Source organism: Pinus tabuliformis, chromosome 7, assembly GCF_031772625.1.
Source record: "Pinus tabuliformis cultivar Carrire ecotype Pingquan chromosome 7, CPIR1, whole genome shotgun sequence".
NCBI classification, from domain to species: Eukaryota; Viridiplantae; Streptophyta; class Pinopsida; order Pinales; family Pinaceae; genus Pinus; species Pinus tabuliformis.
The window spans coordinates 1,628,447,844-1,628,464,293 of NC_142293.1; the positions used below are offsets into that span (position 1 = coordinate 1,628,447,844).

At 36.4% G+C, this 16,450-nt stretch overlaps 1 long non-coding RNA gene across 1 annotated transcript; it reads left to right on the plus strand.

Annotated features, from left to right (window-relative positions):
• Positions 1–4,569: 4,569 nt before the first annotated feature.
• LOC149254495 (uncharacterized) lies at positions 4,570–5,965 on the plus strand. Its single transcript, XR_016267167.1, has 5 exons — positions 4,570–4,744; positions 4,992–5,041; positions 5,163–5,329; positions 5,581–5,635; positions 5,729–5,965. It is a non-coding gene; the product is annotated as an uncharacterized LOC149254495 (long non-coding RNA).
• The last annotated feature ends 10,485 nt before the right edge of the window (positions 5,966–16,450 follow it).

The window sequence follows — 16,450 nt, forward strand, 5'->3', positions numbered from 1 at the left end:
GCAATGTCAGTATTAAAAAAGAAAATCTTTGATTTGGAAAGGCTTACCTCTATACTCGCAGCCATAGCAAAGTCGTTCAGGATTTGCTTAAAGGCAAGAGCTTCCTTGACTGTGGGTGTACCCTGCAGCATGGTGTCATCCACAAATTGTTGATGAGTCAAGGCATCCCCATTCAGGGTGAGTTTAAGACCCTAGATTTTGCCTTTTGAGGAAGGGTGAGAGCGGATCTCCTTGTCTGAGTCCTTTCAAAGGCTTAAATGTTTTGGATGGTGAGACATTTAGGAGGATTGAAAAACTTGAGGTGGTAACAAGGGCCATTACCCATCTTATCCAGTTATGGTCAAAGCCATATGCTATTAGTACTTCTCTGATGTATGCCCAGCTTAGCTTATCATAAGCCTTTTCTAGGTCAAGTTGTATGATCATACCTGCCTGCTTATTGCTCTTGAGTGAGTGAACCACCTCATGAGCTTGAATGATGTTATTTAGAATTTGTCTTCCTTCCACATATCCAATTTGCTCCTTAGACACAAGAGTTGGAAGAAGGGGCTTGAGCCTGTTTGCAATTATTTTGGAAATAATTTTGTACACCACATTGCATAATGCTATGGGTCTAAATCTATCTGGTGTCATAGCATTTTCCTGCTTTGGAATCAAAGATATGAAAGAGGTATTGAGCGCCTTCAAAACAATTTTGTTTTTCCTCGAGTCCTCCACCACATCGAGGATATCTTGCTTGACTATTTCCCAACATGCTTTGAAGAAGTCGACATTGAAACCATCCAGACCTGGAGCTTTCCCATTTTGCATCTCTTTGATGACTTCGCTGACCTCCTCTTTTGTCACTGGTCTGTTAAGATTATAATTGTCTTCTCTTGTCATAAGCTTAGGAATGTGCTTTGTGAAGTCATTGATGAATTGTGATCTGTCTATGAGAGGCTCCTCTGCTATTCTTTGGAAATGTTGAACCAGCACAGATTCTATTTATTTGTGGGTGTTGAGCTGATTTCCTTGAGTATCTTTGAGTTTTGAAATCTTGTTATGAGACCTATGATCCATGGTAGACTTATGAAAAAACCTTGTATTTCTTTCTCCTTCTTTTATCCATTGTACCCTCGATTTCTGTCTCCAGAAGATCTCCTCTTGCTTGCATAAGCCTTCCCATTCCTATTGAAGAGAGTCAGCTTGTATTTTACTTTCCTCGGTGAAGCCATCTGAGATGTGGACCTGGTTAATTCCCTGTAGTTTCCGTTCAACTACTTTTTTGGCTTCGAAGATATTGCCAAACTCATTCTTATTCCAATCTTTCAGCCTGAGTTTGATGTGTTTCAATCTTTGATGCAGAAGGAACATTTTAGTTCCCTGAACGTGCATATCTTCTATCCACCATTTTTCAATATTGTTGATGAAGTCAGGATGAGTAAGCCAAATGTTTTCAAACCTGAACGGTTTGTTTCTCGGAGTGCCTATAAAGGAAGCTTCTAGTTGAATAGGCCAGTAATCCGAGCCTCCAAAAGGGAGGATTATAGCCGACAAGTCAAGGCCTGTGAGGATGAGGTCCCCATAGATAATGAATCTATCTAGTTTAGAGGAAATTTGAGAAGCCCCTCCCCTCTTAGTATTCCAGGTGAAGGTTCCATTTCTAGTCTCTCTATCCACTAGCCTCATGTTGTTTATGAAGTCCTGAAATGCTATGGAATTTCTGCCTAGTGATTTGGTCCCACTTTTTTTTTTTTTCGATAGAGATCTGATCATATTAAAGTCCCCTCCCAGGATCTAGGGGATAACCGGATATCTTTCTCTTAGCTTCTCCAGTGAGGTCAGAAGCTTGAGTTTGTCTTCAAGTTTTTGTGGACCATAGACATTTGTGATCAAATAAACTTCCTTATCACCCAAAGGTTGGATAACCACTGATAGGTAGTTCCTGGATGCTTCAGCATCTAGGATTCCAAGTTTCTGGGGGTTCCAAAGTGTGAGAATTCCTCCTGTTGTGTTATCTGCTTTCACTTCTAGATATTCATACTTAATAAGCCATTTGCTATGTATCTCTCTTATTTTATCTATTGAACATTTTGTTTCCTGGATAAACACCATATCTGGTTTTTCTTCTTTCATTCTATTGCTGAGATTTCTTTGTTTCCTTTTACTTCCTAGACCCCTAATATTCCATGTTGTAAGCTTCATTAAGAAAGATTTGTAAATGAGTAACTGGTAAGGTCTTTCATCTTACCTGAGTTGATCATGAGTTTTCCACACTCTATCAGCAACTCATTCTATCTTTTTCTTCCTCTTTTTCTACCTAGGTTCTTGGGAGCTTGTCCCCTTGTTGCCTCCATCGTTTTTACCCCTCCGTTGTCCTGACTATCATGGTTTCTTTTGACCCCAGAACCCTTAGCCTGAGATCTCCAGAGGAAGAGATGTTGTACTTTGTTAAACTCCTCTTGAGGTAGCGAATCCACCCCTTTGGTAGTTCCTTGCTCCAGGAACTTTTCTAGATCGAGATGCTCCCTTTCAAGAATTTCTTGCAGCTCATGATCCTCCGTTCCCACTTCGCTTGGGGTCATCTCATGGTCCTTGTCAAGTTCCATAGTGCTTGGCAGATCCTCCTTTTGTTGGCTGTTTTCCGGTCTATCCTCCATGCTGTCATCCTTTTCCTTCTCTGTAGGACTGTCCTCCAGTATCTGGTTCACTCCCTTGTTCCCCTCTTTCTCTTCTAATATCTTGAATCTATTCTGACTAGGCTTCTTTTCCTCGTTGCTTTTCTTCTAGTTCTTTCTCCCTCCTTTCCCTCTGCCTCCCACTTTGGTAAAACCTTCAGTATCTTTCCCTGAGGTGGCTTTAATACTGCTCTCCATTTTGTTTAAAGGGCAGTCTCTGAAGAGGTGCCCATGTTCATGGCATTTGCGACATCTGAAAGGGACATGCTCGTAATCCACTGCCTGCACCCATTCTTCATCATAAACTTCTAGAATTATTTCATCCGGTAGAGCTCTAGAAAGGTCCATTTCTACGCATATTCATGCAAAGGAGGTGTATTTTCCGCGCAGTGTGGCATCTGATATTTTTAAGAAATGCCCTAGTTTATTACCTATGGCTTTTAAGGATTCTGGCAACCAATAATCTAAAGGTAGGGAGTAGAGTCTTATCCATATCGGCACTGATGTGAATGTCTCTCGCTCTGGGAAAAATTCATCACCCATGGTAGTATATAGAGGCTTGCAGCAACATAGAAGTATGGTCCTCCTTCGAACAATCTATCTTTATCTTCTAAATTTGTGAACACTACAGAGAAGAAACCCTTGGATCCAAGGTGCAGAGTTATTTCTCCCTTAGGTTTCCAATGGTTCTTTATCCATGCATGCAAGGCCTTCTCCGTTGGCCATAACCCCATAAGCCGCCGTGTGATCCCCATGCGTCTGTAGCGTTGGATCACTCAACACCACTCGAGGTGTGATGGTTGACCTAGGTTTACATGGTCCTGTTAGATTCCTTTTGTCATTATTCTAACTGTCTCCTCCTATGCTTTTCACTCTTCTGTCTTCCCTTGTGATCTACTGTTTCCCTGTTTTTCTCTGTCTATACTACCGGTTTTTGCTTCCATTGGCTTCTTGAAGCGGTTTGAGACTGCATGACTGTAGGAGGGAGTGGAACTCCCCCCCTCTCGCCCCTCCATGGTGCCCAACACTGATACCCTGCTTCAAACCCTAGTCCTGCGCGTTTCCCAGTCTTCTTCGCCGCACTTAAATAGCCATTTTCATTGGATGATACAATTTTAATTAAAATTGTGATTTTTGTTATTTAAAATATTTTTTTGAATTAGATTCAACATTCTTTAAAACCTCACTAGAATTCCACCGATTCAACAATTTAAGCTCAAATTTTTAAAATTTTTTGTTGGAATTTGATTAAAGTTAATCATAAAAAAATTTATTTCTTCTATAAATTAAACTACACCAATATAAAATATAAAAAAAAATATTTTTAAAACATCTATATAAATTTTCCAATCATTTAATTTATATAACTATATTAATTATACCATTTTAATAATTAATATTTATAAATTTATATTAGAATTAAATAAAAATGATTAAAAAAACACAACCAAACAATTTCAATCAAATAAATAAATTTATTCCAAACAACTAACTTGCAAATAGATTCAACATTCTTTAAAACCTCACTGAATTCCATCAATTAAACAATTTAAGCTTAAATTTTAAAATTTGGAATTCCATCAATTAAACAATTTAAGCTCAAATTTTAAAATTTTTTTGTTGGAATTTGATTAAAGTTAATCATAAAATTTCTTCTATAAATTAAACTACACCATTATAAAATATAAAAAATATTTTTAAAACATCTATATAAATTTTCCAATCATTTAATTTATATAACTACTTAACATATTTATATAACTATATTAATTATACCATTTTAATAATTAATATTTATAAATTTATATGAGAATTAAATAAAAGTGATTAAAAAAACACAACCAAACAATTTCAATCAAATAAATAAATTCATTCCGAAGAACTAACTTGCACGGTAATACCGTGTGCGTGGTGTATAGAAAATCCCAATTCACATTGAACCATACTTCAAGAGGCTTCACAATCTCATCTGGTTCACTCAATCTATACGAGCAGAGAAGAATGGTTATCGAAAGTTCTGGAGGTTTCATGGTGGCCTCTAGAAAAGAATTGCAGGCTCAGGCATACTAATGTGATTTGTGGCATTTGTAAGTAATAAGGGATTTTTGCATTGAAAGATCATAGGATCCTGCTATAGTCTGAGGAGGAGCCGGCCTTGTCACAATTCTTCTTATCTAAAGCGTTTACTCCTTGTTCATTTGCCAAGCTGCTATTATTGAATCCAAGAAACCTAGGCTTTTTTCTGGCCCTTCTGTAACTGTCGAGTTTTTAGATTTTTGTCCTTTGTGATATCTCCAAGCTTTGGTGGTCACCTTGAAGAGTTGCAACTTGCAGGAACATCCGCAGCCGGCGTGGCCATTCGAGGACCAGCCTATGGAATTATGGTCCGTATTTGTGCTATTATATCTTGTTTCTTTTGTTCAATAGAGTTCTATGCAATTGGTCTCAGCGGTGTATTTCCCTTTATTTTCAACATCCATCTTACCTGCTCCTCTCACGTTTTAGATATCTCAATATAGCCACTTTCCTTGGTGGTCTATTTTGCCGGGCAATATTTTGGCGTCTCATCTGCCCCTGCCCGCCTTGTCTCCTTACATTTTCTATTGGTTTGAAGCTTGCTATTACTGGACCACGGAGGAGAGATCAGAGGGCTAAATTTACGGCATGAAGAGGTAAAGAAACCCAAAAAAGTTCTTTAGGCTTTGAATTATATTCTTTGATTTTTTGCCCCAAGTAAAGCGTCTCTATAGATTCTCTTGTTACTATGAAAAATTTACTGGCAAGATTCAAGGCTACCTTGGGTTGCAAGTTTTAAATCACAAATCACTTGTTTCTTTGGCAGTTTGGCTATATCTGTGTGTTTGTTTATTAGCTATTTGTTAAAGTTCATGTGTAATTGCATTGAGGTTGGTAAATTTTGCAGACCATGCTTGCAACAATCAGTGTCATTATTAACTATCTACTGTAAATTATGGCAGGTAAGCCTATTTATACAGTCAATTTCACAATAATCACATATAGCCACAGCATATTGTTATTGCAACTAACTTCATGGTAAACATGATCTGTAGAAAGAGCTCCAGGCCTTGCAACTTGTAAATGGTTGTTGGGACCCCGAAAGTTACTGTCAAAATACGGATGTCTAATAAGCTTCGCCCTACATACTCAAATCAAAATGAGAAGGCATGTATCTTTGGCTATAGTTTGTAACAATGTTGTAAAAGATGCTGTGATAAACATATTTCATATTGTATTACATTGTCATATATCTTCCAAAACTTTTATTTTTTATTTAGTAATTATATTAACTGTAAATTGCATCCTCTTGTGAATATTTTGTCCTTTTCTTTTTTCTTTTTACATCTTAACAATTAGGTATTTTGTTGGGCCAGAGCTTTGTTGGTGGACATGAAAGTTACACTGCACAATGGACAACTGAAACACTGTTCTTTCAACTCCTGCAAGGTTATTACTAAATCTGGTAGCAAACAGGGGATCTATTCAGAGGATTACCAGCCAAGATACAAAGAATTAGATCAACTAAACCAAATTGTGATGATTCCCAGAACATGGCATAGCAGCTGTGTTACTTGAGTACCAAGCAGCACAACCATGCTTGCCAACGAAGGGACTGAAGCAGGAAAACAAATTCGTTAGACTGGCATCAATAGAATATCTGCGAACATAAAGTTTAACTTAGTTTCCCTTCTTATTATCCTGCACGCGTTTTGTTGTTGCGCAAAGTGTCTAGGCACCGCGACAATGCTCAGAGTAAGGGTTGTCACTCTTAACCCTTACTCACTCCGTTTAGACTCTCTCTTAGGCAAGTCAAGGGGGGTAGTCCCTAAGGTAAATGGATGATAAAGCCTGTGGATCACAAGCTCTAGGAGATTTAAATGATGGACACCTTGATGAATGTAAATGATTAAATTAGATGAATAGATTAAACTTTAAGGTAACCAAGACACGACTACAAGATAGAAACAATTATAGACCAGTGCCTTCGATATTTGAATTAACAAGTTATCCAGAACGATGAAAAGCGACAATCATAAATAATCCATATGCAAGAAATTCTAGATTTAAAATTATTTTTGTTGATTGCCCAAATTTAGATTTAATAAATTTTCTTCAACAGCCAAATATGATTAAAAATGTTTATCGCATCTCGACCATGGGAAAATCATAAAAATTGCATTGAATGACCAAATGACACTAAGGAACTTTAGGTTAAATTTTTTTAATTATTCCTTAGGAATTTAATTTAATAGAAGGGTTAAAAAATCAAAATTTTTAATGGGCCATAGGCCACTTTAAAATTTCTAGAGTTTAAGAGAAAAAACCCTGAATTTTATTTTATTAAATGTTTTTGGATTTTAAATATTTTAGATGTTTTTAGACTTTTGAAATTTTATATTTTTTTAGATTTAAAACTTTTTAATGTTTAGGATTTTTAGATTTTTAGATTTTTTAATTTTGGAAAATTTTCAAATGTATTAGATTTTTTTTTTTTTTTTTAGATTTTCTATTTTTTAAGTAAAAAAAAAAATCATAAATCACAAAATCAAAATGAAATAAACAAAACAAAAAAAGTGAAAATCAAAACACCTACACTAACCCTAACTCAAATCATAAATATATGCATAAAAAAATAAACTAGGCAAAGTTTAGAAAAATAAAATAAAATTTGAACTAAATAAAAGTGAAAACTAACCCAACCCATCCACATACACAATAATAAGAATAATAAAATCGAATGAGTTTGAGGGTTTGCTGTTGTGTGTGTGCAGGTCCGGGCGGTGGAAGCTGAGTTTGATGGTTTGCTTGCAGGTATGCGGGAGACGTGGACAGTTCAAATTAGGCTTGGAAGAGGGTTCGATTGAACAGCCGGAGGAAGGCTGGGCAAGGTGGAGATGGCTGCGGAGTGGTAGCAGTTTGGACTATGTGAAGGAGAGCTGACTTCTGCGGGTTTGCGTGGAGAGGAGTTTGGAAGCAGTGAGCTGGACGGAGAGGGATGGTAGCGAAGAGGTGTGGAGCAGAGATGGATATGCAGCAGCAAGGAGAGAGCCAAGCGAGGGGTATGGCAGCGTTGAAGCTGCGGACAACAGTGAGGAGAATGCAGGTTTGAAAGACTGCGTGAGGATGGGAGCTCGATGGGGAGCTGATGAAAAGACTAAGCAGTGAGGGTTTAGAGACAGCGTGAGAGGGATGGAGGCTCAACACTGCGGGTTGATGAGCATAAGGGTTTGAAGCTGGAGGCAGCGAAGGTGGACAACGAGGGTCTGGTCAGAAAACTCAGGAACAAACCCAAGCTTTTTCTGGATTTTTTTTTTAAATTTAAAACCCAAACTCAGAAAATAAATTTCAAAATTTTCCAGAAACCATCAAAAAGGACCTCGAAATTTTCTGGAAAAGAAGAATACAACAGAAAATTGAAAACGCAGGTAGCAAACCAGAAAAGGGGTGGCCCAAAACCTTTTTAAATCCACCAGATTTTCTTAAAGAATTTGCATAAATCTTAATTAAAATTTTAAATCCTTCTGCTTCAGATTTGCTTGATGAAACCCCCACAAAATTTTCAAGATTTGAAAATAAATAAATTCCTTGCAAAAAATGATGCTGATGAAAATCAGAAATCCAGATCTTACCCTCCAGGGCCTAGATCTAGACTCTGCACAACTTTCAGCTTTAGATTTGTAGCTGCAACACCCAAACGATATACACAATGACCCAAAAAACACTAAAACCCTGAAAACCAAAGTCGGAAAACTAAAATTAATTACAGATCTATGTACATAAATGGCAGATCTACCAGATGTAGGGAGTGTGAGTCTGACTCCGCTTCTAGATCTGATGATCTGAGGCTCTCAACAGCCAGATCTAACGATTTAGCATATAAAAATTATTATTTTTTGAATTTGAGAGGAGGTACTAAGCTCAAAACCCTTCATGCATCACCTAGAAAAATATCTTATGATAAACCCGGGATCAAATTTAAATTGGGCTCTTCAGAAAACACGGGTCGGGAGTTGGCTGGTTTAGCCGAGAACTTCCCCGAACGCCCAATGATCTAATAATCAAGGATTTTCCTGCAAAACTCAATTCAGCGATCAACATAGAGCGAGACAACGATAATAAAATTCAGATTTAATAGAGATACCTGCTATTATATTCAAAACTTAAATTATCAGTCAAACCCAAGCCACTGAGCAAGATACCTGTACTCAAATCGCTCTTCAGAAGCTACTATTAATGGCAAAAAAGATTTTACACATGAAAATAATACATCTTACAACATTTCCATGAAGAGTAACACTGGTGAAATTTAATCCCAAAGTCTTTCTTTATTGCTTATAAAAAGATTACAAGAGAGAACTTTTCGCTTAGTACACGATCAAAAGATCGGATGATACTGACTGACAAATGACCTCCTATTTAAAGATAAATTCTCCAACGGCTAGTTTGAGTGATCCTTGTCAAAGTGATCTTGACCGTTGATGAGGATCAAAATTTCTTTTAATCTCATCTGTCGAAATTTTAAATATTGAGGAAATTTCGAATTTTTCAATTAAATGCATTTTAATAAATTCAAAAATTTAAATTTTGCATTTATTTCCTCAAAATTTTGATTTTCACTTAAACCCAGGGACCCAAGGCATAAAATTTAGCAAAATAATCAATTAACCTTAGTCCCTGGACCTGTTAAGATTTAATTTTTTTAAAGGACCCACAAATTTTACCTCTGAAAAATTTAAATTTATCTAGGACCTAGGACCTATGAGGGGATAAATTATTTTTCTAACCCTTAAGACACTTTACATCATGATTTTTACATTTTTTATATCTCAAGGGGCAAAACCCATTTGCAAAAGACCCTCACAAACTACCTAGTTCTGCCACACAAATATAATTTAGCAGATCAAGCAAATTGTAATAAAATAACCTAACCAAATAGTTAGGATTATTCCCAAATCACTTTTACATAGACTCGATTTAGAACACTATGACTCCCCTAAGGTTTCAGTGACAAAATCCATTCCGGCTTTGGGGTAAGGCTGAAGGAAAACTCTACCGACCATCCGAGAATGGATCGGTGAGACAAAAAACCTTCCGAAATGTAGATCGTCAACCAAAAAATACGTTTACCTAGGTGATTACACATACGACACGAATCTGCTGAGATTATTTACATTATACACATGCAAACTGGGTTTACATTAGAAGGTGATGATCAAGCTGATGATGATAGCTGGATGGCACGAACACATTGATCAGGCGGTATCCCTTTTGTGAAAAAGGGGGTGTACTATTATGGGTTGTTGACATGTAGTGGTCAACATCTGACTCTACTTGAGGACACGTTGCTGCATTGGAGGAATGTGAGAATCCAGAATCTGCATCCACGCAACAGACAATGAAACATAAGTAGCGTCCATCCAAAAGTCATCATATAACATGAAGCACAGAAAAGATATAAGCTCTTCATTTATTAACATGAAAAATACAAATATAACTGCAAAATGAAATACTGAAATAAAAGGGCATAACGTTAGAAATACAATACAAAGATGCCCCATGGCATCATATGTGTTCAATATAGTGTATACTGAGCATTTGCCTGCTTTCAGGCAAATCGGTTGGCTGTTTCTCGGATGTGCCATGTCCAGTCCTGCATACGGTAGGACTTTTTCCTATTCGGAAATCAAGCTACTCGCGGCCATCTGATGCATCAAATCGCTTTCTCATTCTCTTTCTCTTGCGTTTTTTCTTTGTGGTAAGCTGTATCACTGATGACGTGGAACATTCTGCTTCAAAACTCTCAGATGAAGTATGTAAGATATGCGTGACATGTCTTTCTTCATTTTGCATCTGATTTTTATCGTTTTCAATTTTATCTGGGTCACCTTCAATTAACCACTTTTCAATGGAACAAATGACCTCCTCATAATAAGATGGAGCTTGTTGCAGCAGATAAGGAGGCTTCTGATCTGTCGATGTCTCCTTGTTTCTTTCATCCTCTGACCGATGCTGAAATTTCTGTACTTGTATTGTTATGGCATCCATCCGGTTAGAGTGTTCAAGCTTCATAGCACTGACTTCCTTGGCATGGTTTTCTTCCATGGTCAATAACTTATTCTGAAGACATACCTGAACAACGTCCACATTTTTTGTTACCTTTTCATTCTCTTCTTTCATGTCCATGAAACAATTTTGCATATAGTTTATCTCTTTCTTATGATTTGCTTGCATGGTAGCCAACTGATTATTATAATCGAATGTCATGATGGTCATTTCTTCATCCATAGTTAATAACTTGTTTTGCATAGAATTAATTTCCTTGTCACGATTAGCTTTCATGGTTTCCATCTCTTTATCTTGCTTTTCCAGGTGGGGTGTATGTATAAAGTTCTCATATCCTTGACGTAATCAGTTACAAATTTTTCTTGATTACGCTGATTAAGCTCCATATTTTTACCAGCGTTTGATAACTTGTTCCTGTTTTTCCACTGTCATGGATTTGATCTGCAACGATACAGGTGGATGACACATTTTGATATGGAGAATTGTCTTGAAATCTTTCATCGACAGCTCGATCCTTCACAAGGTCACTTTCATTTTGTTGCATAATTTTAGGGGCACAAGGCGAGCTATCTTGATAACCATATCTATCTTTAAAAGCATTGACGATGTCTTGTAAAGAAGCGAAAGAATCTTCAGGACAATTATTAAACCAATTCAAAGAATCACCCTCTAAAGAAAAGGCAAATAGACGCATTTTGACATCTTCATGATCATACTAGGGAGAACTACAATATATAAGCATTATACAAGAAAACTTTCATAGATGCTTTCTAACATCAACTGAATCACCACCCGAGAACAAAGACAATTTATGAATGGCCACTTTTGGAATATCATGGAGAACATCAGTAAAATGACATAGGGTAAAAGAATCATCCATGACGAATAATGAGGGATCAAATGGATGATAGAGAGAGACCTCTGCTCAAGAAATTCAAGAGGTCCACAAGAAGGGAGATTCAAGTAGAAATTCTTGTAGAAATGAAAGAAATGGAGTCGCCACTTGAACATGAATCTAATTATAGGATCCAAAAGGCAACAAACAATCGGATATAAGAGAGGGCTTCTTGTCTGAGAAATAATAAATGAAAGAAGTGGAGTCGCCACCCAAACAAGCAACGAACCGAAATGTCCAGGTGCTAAAAGTGCAGATGAAACGATTAACGAGATGACGAAAGATAGGGTGATGAAAAGATCAAATGACACTAGGAAATGTTGTGCCGCTTGACAGGCTAATGAATGACGAAAAAGATGAGATGATTAAAACGATGTCGAAGAAACCAAGGACATAAAAAACTCTGTCCCCGGTGGCAATGCCAAGGAGTGTTGACTTTCCCAGTTCGAATGAGATATGAGATAGATGAAAGATGAATGTCGAAGAAATGTTGTGAGGACCAAGGACAGAAAAACTCTGTCCCCAGCAAGGACGCCAAAAATGTTGTCGCGCAAAGTGTCTAGGCACCGCGACAACGCTCAAAGTAAGGGTTGTCACTCTTAATCCTTGCTCACGCCATTTAGACTCTCTCCTAGGCAATTCAAGGGGGGTAGTCCCTAACATAAATGGATGATAAAGCCTGTGGATCATGGGCTCTAGGAGATTTAAATGATGGACAACTTGATGATTCTAAATGATTAAATCAGATGAATAGATTAAACTCTAAGGTAACCAAGACACGACCACAAGATAGAAACAATTATAGACCAGTGCCTTCGACATTTGAATTAACAAGTTATCCAGAACGATGAAAAGCGACAATCATAAATAATCCATATGCAAGAAATTCTAGATTTAAAATTATTTTCGCTCACTGCCCAAATCTAGATTTAATAAATTTTCTTTAACAACCAAATATGATTAAAAATGTTTATTGCACCTTGACCATAGGAAAATCATAAAAATTGCATTTAATGACCAAATGACACTAAGGAACTTTAGGTTAAAATTTTTTAATTATTCCTTAGGAATTTAATTTAATCGAAGGGTTAAAAAATCAAAATTTTTAATGGGCCATAGGCCACATTAAAAATTCTAGAGTTTAAGCGAAAAAAACCCTGAATTTTATTTTAAATCCTTAGTCACCAAATTTAGATTTATGATTTAAAGTTTTTTAATTTTATATTTTTTAAATGTTTTTGGATTTTAAATATTTTAGATGTTTTTAGACTTTTGAAATTTTATTTTTTTTTAGATTTAAAATTTTTTAATGTTTAGGATTTTTAATTTTTTTTTTTAATGTTTAGGATTTTTAGATTTTTATGATTTTTTTAATTTTGGAAAATTTTCAAATGTATTAGAATTTTTTTTCAAGATTTTCTAATTTTTAAGTAAAAAAATCATAAATCACAAAATCAAAATGAAATAAACAAAACAAAAAAGGTGAAAATCAAAACACCTACGCTAACCCTAACTCAAATCATAAATATATACATAAAAAAAACAAACTAGGCAAAGTTTAGAAAAATAAAATAAAATTTGAACTAAATAAAAGTGAAAACTAACCTAACCCATCCGCATACACAATAATAAGAATAATAAAATCGAATGAGTTTTAGGGTTTGCTGTTGTGCGTGTGCAGGTTTGGGCAATGGAAGCTGAGTTTGATGGTTTGCTTGCAGGTATGCAAGAGACGTGGACAACTCGAATTAGGCTTGGAAGAGGGTTCGATTGAACAGCCGGAGGAAGGCTGGGCAAGGTGGAGATGGCTGCGGAGTGGTAGTAGTTTGGATTGCGTGAAGGAGAGCTGACTTCTGCAGGTTTGCGTGGAGAGGAGTTTGGAAGTAGCGAGCTGGATGGAAAGGGATGGTAGCAAAGAGGTGTGGAGCAGAGATGGATACGCAGCAGCAAGGAGAGAGCCAAGCGAGGGGTATGGTAGTGTTGAAGCTGCGGACAACAGTGAGGAGAACGCAGGTTTGAAAGACTGTGTGAGGATGGGAGCTTGATGGGGAGTTGATGAAAAGACTAAGCAGCGAGGGTTTAGAGACAATGTGAGAGGGATAGAGGCTCAACGTTGTGGGTTGATGAGCATAAGGGTTTGAAGCTGGAGGCAGCGAAGGTGGACAACGAGGGTCTGGTCAAAAAACTTAGGAACAAATCCAAGCTTTTTCCAGATTTTTTTTTGTTTGTTTAAATTTAAAACCCAAACTCAGAAAATAAATTTCGAAATTTTCCAGAAACCCTCAAAAAGGACCTCAAAATTTTCTAGAAAAAAAGAATACAACAGAAAATTGAAAACCCAGGCAGCAAACCGAAAAAGGGGTAGCCCAAAACCTCTTTAAATCCACAAGATTTTCTTAAAGAATTTGCATAAATCTTAATTAAAATTTTAAATCCTTCTGCTTCAGATTTTCCAGATGAAACCCCCACAAAATTTTCAATATCTGAAAATAAATAAATTCCCTGCAAAAAATGATGCTGATGAAATCCAGAAATCTAGATCTTACCCTCCAGGACCTAAATCTGGACTCTGCACAACTTTCAACTTTAGATCTGTAGCTGAAACACCCAAACGATATACACAATGACCCAAAAAACACTAAAACCTTGAAAACCAAAGTCAGGAAACTAAAATTAATTACAGATCTATGTACATAAATGGCAGATCTATCAGATCTAGGGAGTGTGAGTCCGACTCCGCTCCTAGATCTGATGATCTGAGGCTCCCAACAGCCAGATCTAACGATTTAGCACAGAAAAATTATTTTTTTTGAATTTTAGAGGAGGTACTAAGCTCAAAACCCTTCATGCATCACCCATAAAAAATATCTTATGATAAGCCCGGGATCAAATTTAAACTGAGCTTTTCAGAAAACATGGATCAGGAGTTAGTTGGTTTAGCCGAGAACTTCCTCGAACACCCGATGATCTAATAATCAAGGATTTTCCTGCAAAACTTAATTCATATCTTATGATAAGCCCGGGATCAAATTTAAACTGAGCTTTTCAGAAAACATGGATCAGGAGTTAGTTGGTTTAGCCGAGAACTTCCTCGAACACCCGATGATCTAATAATCAAGGATTTTCCTGCAAAACTTAATTCAGCCGTCAACATAGAGCGAGAAAACGATAATAAATTCAGATTTAATAGAGATACCTGCTATTATATTCAAAACTTAAATTATCATTCAAACCCCAGCGACTAAGCAAGATACTTGTACTCAAATCGCTCTTCAAAAGCTACTATTAATGGCAATAAAAGAAATTACGCAAGAAAATAATGCATTTTACAACATTTCCATGAAGAGTAACACTGGTGAAATTTAACCCCAAAGTTTGTCTTTGTTGCTCATAAAAAGATTACAAGAGAGAGCTTTTCGCTTAGTACACGATCAAAAGATTGGATGATACTGACTGACAAATGATCTCCTATTTAAAGATAAATCCTCCAACTGCTAGTTCGAGTGATCTGTCAAAGTGATCTTGACTGTTGATGAGGATCAAAATTTCTTTTAATCTTATCCGTCGAAATTTTAAATATTGAGGAAATGTCAAATTTTTCAATTAAATGCATTTTAATAAATTCAAAAATTATTATTATTTTTTTTTTTTTCAAAATTTTGACTTTGACTTAACTCCAGGGACCCAAGGCATAAAATTTAGCAAAATAATCAATTAACCTTAGTCCTTGGACTTGTTAAGATTTAATTTTTTTAAAGGACCCACAAATTTTATCTCTGGAAAATTTAAATTTACCTAGGACCTATAACCTATGAGGGGATAAATTATTTTTCTAACCCTCAAGACATTTTACATCATGATTTTTACATTTTTTACATCTCAAGGGGGAAAACCCATTTGCAAAAGACCCTCACAGACTACCCAGTTTTGCGACACAAATATAATCTAGCAGATCAAGCAATTTGTAATAAAATAACCTAACCAAATAGTTAGGATTATTCCCAAATCACTTTTACATAGACTCAATCTAGAACACTAAGACTCCCCTAAGATTTCAGTGACAAAATCCATTCCAGCTTTGGGGTAAGGTTGAAGGAAAACTCTGCCGAGCATCCGAGAATGGATCGGTGAGACAAAAAAACTCTTGGAATGTAGATCGCCACTAGGAAAATAGGTTTACCTAGGTGATTACACACACGACACGGATCTGCTGAGATTATTTACATTATAGACATGCAGATTGGGTTTACATTATAAGATGATGATCAAGCTGATGATAATAGCTGAATGACACGAACACATCGATCAGGTGCTATCCCTTTTGTGAAAAAGGGGGTGTACTGCTATGGGTTGTTGACACGTAGTGGTCAACACGTTTCACAACGGACCCTACACGTTTAGCAATAAGCCATACTTCATTTTGTTGTTCAACCTGAGCGTATTCACATAGTATTAGATGATTTAGAGCAAGCTCATTAACAAGTTAAATGTGCCATCACTAACATACAAAAGCCTGAATAATGACAACATAAAAAAATGTGCACAACATAGATCAATCACAGTGATTGACAACTGAAGAAAAATGCATTTTGGGTAAAACACTCCATGGATAAATTAATGAGGAGAAGAATAGATTAGAGTGAGTTTATTGACTCATCTTGCGTGTTAATCTCGGCAGCAAGGGTCTCACCATCTGTATTGTCAACTTCGTTCTGTCTGTGTCTTGCTATGACAACATTTCTCTTATTCCATTCTACATTCTTTTAACTGCAGTCTTCTGCTCTCTCTCTCTCTTGGTTTCTTCCTCTTATATTGG